The sequence below is a fragment of the Poecilia reticulata genome, chromosome 12, assembly GCF_904066995.2.
Source record: "Poecilia reticulata chromosome 12, P_reticulata-male-v2, whole genome shotgun sequence".
Taxonomy (NCBI): Eukaryota; Metazoa; Chordata; class Actinopteri; order Cyprinodontiformes; family Poeciliidae; genus Poecilia; species Poecilia reticulata.
This window is the reverse complement of record NC_088841.1, coordinates 26,727,421-26,739,717: the sequence shown is the minus strand read 5'-3', so window position 1 is coordinate 26,739,717 and position 12,297 is coordinate 26,727,421. Positions and strand designations below refer to the sequence as shown.

Below are 12,297 nucleotides of genomic sequence, written 5' to 3'. Positions count from 1 at the left end.
CTGCTTCTTTCTTTAGCTACATCTGGACTGGCAGTAGGTCCTGGATGCAGCTGGAAAACATTTTTGTGGATTGTCAATACATAGCATAATTACATTATGTACATAAACAATGTTGAAGCATAAAATATCAACATTCTAAAATAGTAGATACTCACACACAGTTGCATCTCTGTCCTCATCACGGACATCAGAACGTTCCTGAAGAGTCTGATTGACACAAATGTGACTCTCATTCTGTGGAGTCTGTGGAAATAAATGTAAAATTAAAAAAATATTGTAGCAAATATATCGCTTTCTCAAAAATACGTAAGTAAATAAGTTAAAATTATTCTCAACCAGCCATTGTACAGTCGGGAATCAACGCAGTGATTAATTATACATTCCGGCTTCATGACTTCATCCTCAGATCCGTCCTCCGTCCGCCATTTTGTAGATCTTTACTGCGTTCCACACTTTGCCTTGCTGTACTGCATTACAACAAAATAAATAAAATAACAGGAAGATTAGTTTTCCTTACAAATATGTGAGTGTTCACTATTCACTAAATGTGAAATCATAACTTACTGAATCTCTCTTGGTCCTGGTGGACTCAGAGCTCCTCGGCACCGTGGTCTGAGGTCTGGCTGGTTCTGCTTGGCCATTTTTCAGGTTTGAAAAATTCAAAGCAGATGCGAATATTTTTAAGAGTTCAGAACATCACATGTAATAGAGATTACAATACAAAATCTCACCCTACACTGGTTTTGGCATTAAGAAAACGACAGACCGCTTTCTGTAAGAAACAAACAAAGCAACTGGCCTCGCTCCACGTGTTAATTATTAAAGCTTTCTTACCGTGAGTTCGGTCTTGTTGGACTGCTGCGGTGTCATCTGTTGTTTTCCGCCGGATCATTGCTTAATATCAAAATGATACTGAAAAGGTAACTCCGTGAAATAGGACTTTTTCCACCATTTCACACAACGCATGGACATTTTCGTTCATGTTGGGTGTAGCAGTTAGCACTCGTTAGCACCAGTGCAAATCTTCCTCTGGAGTTTAATGGCGGATGTTTGACCGACTATGAAAGCGCATTACTGCCACCAACTGGACTGGAGTGTTAAATGAAAGTCGACAGAAAAAATACATTCTAAAAGTTATTTTTTCAAAAGTTACGTGACAGTATATTTTATTTTTATTATAATTAATTGCTAAAATGTTTTTAGCAATTAATTATATGTTTATTTACTCAATTCTACTTTGAGCTGTCTCCTTTTTAGTTTATACAGAGTATAATGATTCATCATCTGTGAGTTATATTTAGTGCTTAACTAACAAAACTTTAAAAAAAGAATACAAATGTTTATACTCTATCAGAAGGTATCACATACTTTCAACCATTTTGTTCTTCAATTAAAACTTAAGAGTTAAGCAACTGAATACTGAAAAATCTGTAGTTTCTTAAGTCCTGTATTGTGATGTGGAATGACCACTACCACTCCAATATAGCATGACTCTGGGTCTTTAAAGCAATCAGTGAACTTTAGTTTGAATATTATTCACAAAAATACTTTATGTACAATCTACCACTCTGGAACATGTTTTTATTCATATTTTTGATTAAGTTGCACAATTCCTCCCATCACAAGATAAATCTTCAGATAGGAGGAATGTCAAAGTAAGATCACATTTCACAAAAGTCTATTGTATGTAATCATGCTTATTCTTCTTTTATATCTTCAATTCAACCAAAACTAAGTTTTTCAGTGCTCCTGACTCACATGTAATATGTATTTTAATGGATAAGATAGATTGTTTTAATATTCTTTGTCCAAACATACTTCTTTATGGTGATCAGAAGGTAAAAAACGATTAGCTACAAAATGAATGAGTCAACAGTTGATTTGCATTTGCATGGCACTCAGTAACTTCATTTAAATATGAAAACCTCTGCTAGGCACAAGGGGGAATGATAGGGGAACACGGACACACGGCGTTTTTGACCATTTTTGGCAGTGCTCCACTCTGACAAAAACTTCTTGCCGGAAGCCCTCAATCTCCATGCGCACGGCAGAACAAGGTGTCAATAGCTGCCGAAAATCCCATTTTTCGTCCTGTGTAAGCTGATCTCATTCACCAGCCTGGCTCCGCACCATCACAATAACCATTAAGCTGTCCTGCATCCTCCTGCCTGGTTTCATTCTAGCTGCGTATCCCTCAGCTGGCCATAACGACAGCTTGGCATCATGTCGTTATGGTATCTCACTGCTGGCCTTCTTCCACCAGCTAAGTCCACATGTCATCTGTTACCTCAGATCGATTCCTCCTATCAGTGTCTCACCTTTTCTCGTGAACAGCATCCCTATCGGCTTACCACTTATATCCTATGCCATTTCTTTCCTTTGAGCATTCTCCTCCTCCTGTCCCTCAAGTCAACTCATAAGTTTATGGTCCCACTATTCCCTTGTCTCACCTTAGGGCAGAGGTCCCCAAACTTTTTCCTTCTCTGCTGGGGGCCGGAGTCAAGTTTGTAACAGAAAAGTGTGACGATTGCAGGAGTGCCTAAATGTGCCAGAAAGCACAATCAAATAACCCTCTCTGGGTTCTTCACAGAAAAAATCCAGGAAGGATCATAGTCTGTATTTTCCAAACTATGAGCCGCACCGGACTATAAGCCACAACCCCAAAGTTATTTTTTTAAAACTAGTAAACAAATCATATTTTTCAAATATTGATTTTCAAATATTTATCTCTGTGGAGGATAAATAAATTGGTAAATAAGCCACAGATATCTCTGCAGCTCCAGGTTTTCCACAGCGATGCAGCAGCAGCAGAGGGGGCGGACACCTTACAGTGGGCACCTATCCTCCAGCCTTTCTCCAGGCAATTGTGTGTCCCCTAAACTGATCCCATCTCCTGCCTGGCTTCGTGCCTTCAACTATCCTTCGCTCTCTTGCCTCGGCCTGAGGCCCCGGCCTCAGCCCCTTTTTTGGGGGAAGAGCATCCCTAATCAGTTATCGGGATGTTCATCGAGTTCACATCAAATCTCAGCTCAAATCAGCTGCCGGGGTCCGAGCGCCAAAGAACTGTTATTCATTCCTGTCATTAAATCTTTTAATTGTTCCCTTTTTCTCTGTCTGAGTCTCTCCTGATTGAAATGGAGCTGATAGCGAAAATTCAAACTGGAAGACTCCGCCCCCTTCGTTCGCCCATCGACGTCATGCTCATCTCCGACCTCAGCGCTGGACCTCACCCGGCGTGTTCAATCATCAATCAGGCTCTGCGTAAAAGGATCCACACCCAAGCCGTCAGCTGGTTCCCAGCTGCGTTCAACCCACCACCTCCCCTTCTCCACCCACATCCTTCAGCTTTCCAGCATAGCACCCTTTCCCTACCACCACCACCAGTGTCGGGCCCCAGGGGCGAGCATCCCTAATCAGTTATCGGGATGTTCATCGAGTTCACATCAAATCAGCTGCTGGGGCCCGAGCGCCAAAGAACTGCTAGTCATTCCTGTCATTAAATCTTTTAATTGTATCTTTTTCTCTGTCTGAGACTTTCCAGATTGAATTATTGCTGTCCTTATTTTCAGTCTATAGTGTTTCTAGTTAGGTTAATTCTTTAACCTAACTAGAAACACTATAGCCCTCCGGCCTCCAACGGCTCTTTAGCGCCGCCCTCCAGCATGGGGAAGTGGGATGATCTCAACTTTTCTCGACACATCTGAGGTAATACTTTAATGAACATGTTTTAAAAATATTTTTTAAATATAATTTTGTTTGAAAATAAAGGGTTCAAAATAGAATAAAAATATGCCTCATCTAGTTTAGTAGAATAATTTCACAGATTTTGAGTTAATGGAGCACACGATTTGGAAGCTAAACATTTAATAATTTAATATTAAAATTATATAAAATAATATACGACGTAAAATTTTAATAGAGGATAGTGTGCCTTGTGTAATACCATGAATTATTTGTATCAGTTGGTCACAAGACAAAGCACTTATTTACAGTGTCATGTTCGGATATTGACGGTCCCTAAGTGAACCTCCGAGCGCTTGAGAAGGGAGCGGTAGAGATCAGCTGGCCGAAATTAGCGTCCATAAATCGGATTAACCTTGAGCTAAACACCCGTTACTCCGGAGCTCAAATATCCAGTATAAAATTTGAAAATTACTTTGCTGCGGTCAGTAACACAATGAAAACACCGGAAAAAGTTTGTTTTGGTCTGTGGGCTGCAAAGATGGCGGCGAACGGCTGTGCAAGACATAAACATCACACAAAGTGGCGTCTCTGTATGTTAGATCAGGGGTTGGCAACCCGTGGCTATTTAGCGCCACCCTAGTGGCTCCCTGCAGCTTTTTCAAAATGTTTGAAAATGGAAACAGTTGGGGATGGAAAATATATTTTTTGTTTTAATATGATTTCTGTAGGGGGACAAACATGACACAAACATTAATGTTGTCCAATGCTATAAAAATGTGTAGAATAACTATTAAATTTCAACATTCTGTCATCAAAGATTTGCGTCACAGCCTGCAACACATTTCTTTCAGCTGGGCGGTGCAAGGCACCACCCAGAGGGGGCTGTAAACAAACCAACGGGTGTGGGGGGGGGCCATGGAGAGCAAAGGGGAAAAGAGGAAAATAGCTGAGAAGAGATTCTACAATTCATGGACTGAATCAATCATTTGCATTCATTGCCAATGTGGAAGGATTACATGAATGTTTGCTCTGTAGCGAGAAGTTGTCAAATAACAAAAAGAGTACTGTACTTTCCAGACTATAGAGTGCACCTTACTGTAAGCCGCCCCCACAATTTTTTGGGAAAAAAAACAAAACAAATATCTGGTAACTGGAAACACCAGAAAAAATGATATTGCTCTTTTTGGCTGGGTTTATATTAAGATCTCATGGTGTTGCATTAATGCAGTTGTCAAACTCCAGTCCTCAAAGCCCGCTGCCTTGCAACTGTTAGATGTTCCTCTGCTGCACCACCTGAATACAATAATTAGGTCATTGAGGCTCTGGAGAACTGATCTACACAAGGAGGAAGTAATGAAGCCATTTTATTGCAGTATTTTCTACCTGTGGCTACAAAACAATAATCTCACGATATTTGGCAAACAATATAACTCGATACGATTCAGTGCATTTTTACGATTTTCTGAAAGATTTTAGAAGGACAGAGTGATTTTAGTGATATTTTGTGTTCCATGTGTTTAAAATATCGATGTGTATCATAGAATCGATTTAATTATGCAGCCCTACCTGTGGCACATTTAAAAACTGCAGGACAGTGGAGAACTGGAGTTTGACACATGTTTGACACATGTTAATGGGAAGACAGGATAGCAAGGAAAATGATTAAGTGTATCCCATGTGAACTTTTAAGAAAAAGAAAACATCTTGCTGAATTTAAGGCATCAGTTTAACTAAGTATGAAAAAGGCAACGGGTTTATCATACATTGTAAGCTTGAATAATTTCACAACAAATGTAAATGTCAATTTTATCAGGTGCTTGTGATTATAATTTATATTGATGAAAACTGAAAAAAGAAAATCAGGCACTTAGTTTGGAGTCAGTTATTTAAAACTTAGGTAGAAGGGGCAAACAGCATATTTGTGTGATTTTCTGTAATTTTATTTTTCATTTCACAATTTAAGTTAATTATTGCATCACAATGCAGTATTCTATGCAAACCGTACAGCAGAAGAGTCATGACAAAACATTAGAACTACAGTCATGGCCAAAAGTTTTGAGAATGATTCAAAAGTTAATTTCTACTGCTTCAGTTTTTATAATGGCCATTTTCATATAAACTCCAGAATGTTATAAAGAGTGATCAGCTTAACAGCAATTAATTGCAAAGTCAATATTTGCCTAGAAAATAAACTTTATCCCCCAAAACACATTCCAACTTCATTGCAGCCTTAAAAGGACCAGCTGACATCGTTTAAATGATTGCTCCACAGGTGTGGGTGTTGATGAGGACAGGGCTGGAGGACAGGACAGCCATGAATAAAGAATGGTACCAGAATGTCCTCAGAGCAACTTCTCCCAACCGTCCAAGAGCAGTTTGGTGATGAACAAAGCCTTTTCCAGCATGATGGAGCACCTGGCCATAAAGCAAAGGTGATAACTAACTGGATCAGGGAACAAAACAGAGATTTTAGGTCCATGGCCTGGAAACTCCCCAGATCTTAATCCCATTGAAAACTTGTGGTCAATCATCAAGAGACGGGTGGACAAACAAAAACCCAGGAATTCTGACAAAATGCAAGCATTGACTGTGCAAGAATGGACGGCTATCGGTCAGGATTTGGTCCAGAAGGTGATTGAGAGCATGCCAGGGAGAACTGCAGAGGTCCTGAAGAAGAGGGGTCAACACTGCAAATATTGACTTGCTGCATTAACTCATTCTGTCAATAAAAGCTTTTGTTACTCATAATATGATTGTATTTCTGTATGTGATGAAAACATCTGACATGAAGACCAGAGGGCAGCAGATCATGTGAAAATATAATATTTGTGTCATTCTCAAAACTTTTGGCCATGACTGTAAAGTGATTTGAATTTTGACTTTTTGTCACTCAAATACTTTGGACTTGAGACGTGGATTTGCAAAAATGACTTGCAAAGATCTGATTAGAATCTTAGTGCTACAACACAACAGTAAAAAAAAAATCAAAATAAAGCTCTAAACATTAATCTTTAAAATATTGACATATTTTAATTGTAATTGCACGGTAGAGGGAAATGGTTTGGCTATATGACCACAGAGGGCCATGTTGATTTACATTTTTTCTAAATTATTAAAACCAGCATTTTAAAACTTAATCTTGTTTAGCTTTTTATAATATTAATGATCTGAAATGTGAAAAAAAGTGTGAAAGTGAAAACAAAGAAATTAAAAGAATACTTATATGGCAATGAATAAACATTTTAACCTTTTTAGTGTCACTCACTCTTTTTTCTTTTCCGAGGTATTAAATTTGAAGAATCTTAACATGGTGATGGTGGAAGATGATTTCTTCTCTGAAAGAAAATTTAAAAAATAATCATTTTCTGTGATGCAGCAAAGTTAAATAATCTGCAGTAGTGTTTAAGGTGTTTATCTACAAAATTACTTCTTGCTTTCTTAAAGTATATATTCCTTTTAACATGTTAAAACAATCTTACAAACATTTCTCCATTAATTGTAATTATATTTGTGGTAGCATGGTAGTATCTGTAGAGGGCCTTTTCAGGAATTAAAGTAGCACATTTTTAGTTTAAGAAAAGATGGATTTTTCAATTTTTCCCTTAAACTTTCTATATGACATTTAATTAAAAATGTTTTGTTTTCCCCCAAACACCTTACGTTCTGCTCCCAGTGATTTCTCAAAATCAAGACAAGTTTATTTAATCAGAAATTTTGAATTAAACTCATTTAAACCCACTGAGAAGTTCACACTATGACTTAATCTTACAAGTTTTGCCTCAGAGGGTAAACGTTTTGAAAGGCAATGAAAAAATAAACCAAGAATAAATCTAAATAAGGATAAAAGCAAATGTCCAATATTTTAATGGAAACTGATCATAAAAAAGATTTTAAAAAAACCCCCCAAAAAACAGCACTTAACAAAAATGATCATAGTTTCATGAGCTTATCCCAGGCTTTTAACATATCAAAGAAAATCTAAGCTGAAACAGATGCAGTACTTATATCTAAATATAAGCATTTATCTATATAGGCAATTAACTATCTTAATGTTCATATATAGTCTGTACTAGTGTCCCTGATATCTTTCAGTGACCTTACCTTGTCGTTGTCTTAAGGAGCTTGATGAGCTTCAGGCAGAAAGACCTGAAATATGTCAGTGTTGTCTGATTTTATACATGGGTGGAAGAGGAGGAGACTTTGCTTTTGCCAAGAGGTATTGGTTCCTATCTCCAGCTAACGTTCTGGGCGAGAGGCGGAGTCACCCTGGACAGGTCACCAGTCTGTCGCAGGGCAACACAGAGACACACAGGACACAACCATGCACACACACACTCACACCTAGGGGCAATTTGTCATGTTATTTTACTGTGGGAGGAAACCGGAGTACCCAGAGAAAACCCACCATGCACAGTGAGAACATACAAACTCCATGCAGAAAGACCAGGAATAAAACCCAGAACCTTCTTGCTGCAAGGCAACAGCTCTACCACGTGCTTATAAAAACATTTAAAACATAAAAATATTAAAAAGTAATCTGGCCAGCCTTGGCACATCACTTTCCATACAAAGTTTCTGATTTATAAAGCACTAACTTGATGGGGAAATGTTTAACTCCCTCATGCCATCTCAGACCTGTGTGTATGATTGTTTTGGAAACAGGAAAAATGGCAACACAAATATTGAGGTGGGGGATTGAAGCTGCACTACAGCATGATTCCTTAACCACTTTAATTACATATTTAACATTAACCATACATACATACTTAGCATAAGCATTCAAAAATGTAGTGTAGTAGATGCCTGCGCTGCTGAGTCATAGTTACTGTATTTTACGGACTATAAGCCGCACCCCCTAAAAAAAAAAAAACGTTACACATATAAGCCGCACCGGACTATAAACTGCAGATATCTCTGCCGTTCCAGGTTTTCCACAACGATGCAGCAGCTGAAAAACACAAAAATAAAAGTGAGGAAGGCGACGGTTACAAATATGATAAACATTTGAAACGTTCTGAAAGATATTGAAATATAAACAGTGTACTGGTTACAGGTCTGAGAACAAATACAAACCACTATTAAATTAATATTTATCTTAATGTTTACGTGTACAACAGTAATGGGTCCAGCAACACCGACACGCCGGTGTTGCTGGACCAAAACCCGTGTCAGAAACAAGAACTGTTTCGAAATGCCACTGGATGCCAAAGGAATCCAGTGGCACGCTAAGTTTATAAGGAAGCAAATCTGTCAAAAGCATTTTCCAAACAAATTCTTGATCTTTTACATTGTCATCTATGGAGCAGCTTCAAAGGTGTTTAATACAGATTGGCCACTCAGGAGATGGAAACTGAAACTTTGAATGTCTGCTGGAAAAAAAAAACTGTGGCCAGAGGCAGCAGAACTCAACCAGAGGCTTGATGAGATCCGTCGCTCTGACATACATACAGCTGTGAATCTCATGGTGCAGGTTGGAGGAGACGCTTTAATGACATGACTCCGGATCACATTAAGGCCCGATTGATGCACACGCACATCCGCTGACCTGAAAACAGGTTTTGTTCTTTGGTTTCAATGTATTTATTTATGCTGTGTAATAACTGTAAAAAATAAAGGTAACTACTTCACGGATTTCGCCTCACGGGTTATTTTCGGAACGCAACCCCTAAGAAAAACATGTTTTTGCTTTAAATGTAATGTTTACTTAATTTTTTCTTCAGCAGGAGAAGTTTTGTCAAAAAAAAGCATAACAGGCTTTTTTTTTACCAAAAAAAAAGCCTGTTTTGAAATTTGAAATTTTACAAATTTCAAAATGTTGTAAAAACTTAAAAATAAAATAAAATTTATGGAAAAAGAAACAGTCCATGAATCCTCATTCCAAACACATTCACTTAAATTTTCACTTTATGGTTCATGTTCACATTATTTATTGACTGTATATCACATATATTTTAAATTTAACTGAAGATATGACATAATACAATATATACCAGTGTTTCTCAACCTTTTTCAGCCCAGCGCCCCCCCAGCCTTTATCCAGGTCCCTCACTGCCCCCACCAAATGATTTGCAGGCTACTTTACACTGACTATTATTTTATCATTAATATTACTATCACTATTGTAGATGTTTTGATTTTTATGCTTGTTTCTGTATTTATCATCAAGATAATTTCCCAGAGAACAAAAAAGTCATGGGATAGAAATCAGTGTCTATGAAAAATGCAACAAACATTCAAGTTAAAATCTGTAGGCCTAACAGCCAATCAGAGTGGAGAATATATTCTTATTCTTTTCCATTTTCTAGTTGTTAAATATTCCACAAAATGACCAGATTAAAGATGTTCAACATGCCAGTTTAAACTTTGATCTATTAGCAACCGACTGAGCTGCAGCATTAAAACATGGATAGAACTGTAACTACATTAATCACAGCTCTTCTTCTCTTCAGTGTTTCTGGTGGTGCAGCTCTGTGCTGCCTTCAGGAGAATGGGACATCAGAGCATCATCCATAAAACTTCACCCTCATGGCATTTATTGTTCAAACCAGAGCTTTCAGTGGAAAAACTAAAGTTCCTTTTAATGCCATACAAATATGAGACAGAAACATGGATTATATCTTTATATAGACCTGACTATTGATTATAGATTAATAGTTTTACTGGACAGAAATTACAAAGAACAAATCTGGTTCTTAATCAAATCCTAATGAGTCAAATTGAAAGTGTCATGGAGTCATCAGCCTCATGACATTAACCATAAATAAGTGATCAATACTGTTATGGTCTGTAAGATATATTTATTCTCAGTACTAGATATGATTTCAACAAACCCATGGCACTTCAACAATATTATTTTACCTTTTATCTGGAAATAGTGTCTGTTTATTCTTGCCATTCAGTCCTCTGTATTAATTATTGCTCGAAAGGTCTTGCCATACCAGTTTATTCCTCTGTATTTACTTTAGTTTCTTAGTTTATTCTTGTATTTTGTTCTTTATTCATTTCCATTTAGTTTCATTTGATTAGTTTTATCCTCTTGGTTTATTGCTATGTCCACTTTAGTTTCTTTCCTGTTGCTACATTTATTTTATCATTTATTGACCATCAGTAATCTTCGCTCATCACCTGCTGCGTCGCCTAATCGTCATGTGTTTCACATCATGTGTTGATTTTTTCACTGTTCAGTGTCGGATTCTCTGTTTTATGCCATAATTCACATCTAGTTCGTCGCTCCGTTTTATGTCCCGCTTCTCCTGTTTCAGAGTTTTGCGCAATGTACGCAATATATTTGAATGTATTTTAAATATAATATAATATTTATTATATTATATTTAAAATATAATATAATATTTTATATTTATATTAATATATTTACATAAAATATAAGATATAAGAATATATTAAGAATATACGTAATTCCATAATTTAATGTACATTTAACATTTCAAGACAAGAAACAATTTTCCTGTATTTATTTTTTATACATTATTGAGAAATGACATTTGATTTATAAATCAGTCATTATCAAACATTAAATTACAAAATGTTCTTGCCTTTTTTCCAGAGAATAAATATTTATTACAGTTTGTCAACTCTGCAATAGACAGCAAAGGGTGAAAATAATTCTAACAGAGTAAATTATTTTTATTTCATTACAAAAGCTACATTAATATACTATTACTTCAGATTGAGATATTTAAAAATACACAAAAAGTGAAAGAATGAAACATTTATTCATTATACTGGGAACACTGGTCACACTGGGAGAACTCCATGACTTCTGAGACGTCCTGGTTCACAGGCTAAAGCCAAGAATAAAAGAGAAATTATCCAAAAGTGTAATAGAAAATAAATGTTTCCTTCACATTCATAAAAAGCCATTTTCAGCATGTTGGGCTCTGACTCGTAGCATCTTTATAGCTAAATACCGACATGGAGAAGCTGAGCTGGAAACAGACTGAAGACCAGCAGCTCCAGCTCTGATCCTGACTGATCTTTCCTCACTAAATCCTCTGGTTTTTAATTCACTTCTCCTATAACAGCCGTTTCTCATCAGCTCTCTCTCATTAGAAAACAGTATGAAACGTTAGCTGCTATGCTAACAATCAGCGGTTATAATAGCTGCTACGCTAACAATCAGCGGTTATATTAGCTGCTACGCTAACAATCAGCGGTTATATTAGCTGCTATGCTAACAATCAGCGGTCATATTAGCTGCTATGCTAACAATCAGCGGTAGAGGCTACGCTAACAATCAGCGGACATATTAGCTGCTATGCTAACAATCAGCGGTTATATTAGCTGCTATGCTAACAATCAGCGGTCATATTAGCTGCTATGCTAACAATCAGCGGTTATATTAGCTGCTACGCTAACAATCAGCGGTTATTTTGGGCCAATTCAGCTACGTAGGAAATATTTTCCGGTTGTTTAGAAGCGAGTTTCTGGCGTTGATCAAAACCTTCCGCGATCAATTATATTGCACCATTGTTCTAGCAAAGCACAAAGAGTTCAGAAACAATATGAAATGAGAAAAAAGTTATTTAAGTTATTAAGTCGTGTTTTGGATTGTTCTTGAAAAACTAATCAGTCACGGCTGCACAGTGAACCCAT

General features: G+C 37.1%; 1 long non-coding RNA gene across 1 annotated transcript; it reads right to left on the bottom strand.

The window, feature by feature from the left end:
* On the bottom strand, positions 1 to 677 carry LOC103460260 (uncharacterized). Its single transcript, XR_532883.3, has 3 exons — positions 565 to 677; positions 156 to 467; positions 1 to 50 (listed from the first exon to the last, which is right to left on the bottom strand). It is a non-coding gene; the product is annotated as an uncharacterized LOC103460260 (long non-coding RNA).
* Between the last annotated feature and the right edge of the window lie 11,620 nt (positions 678 to 12,297).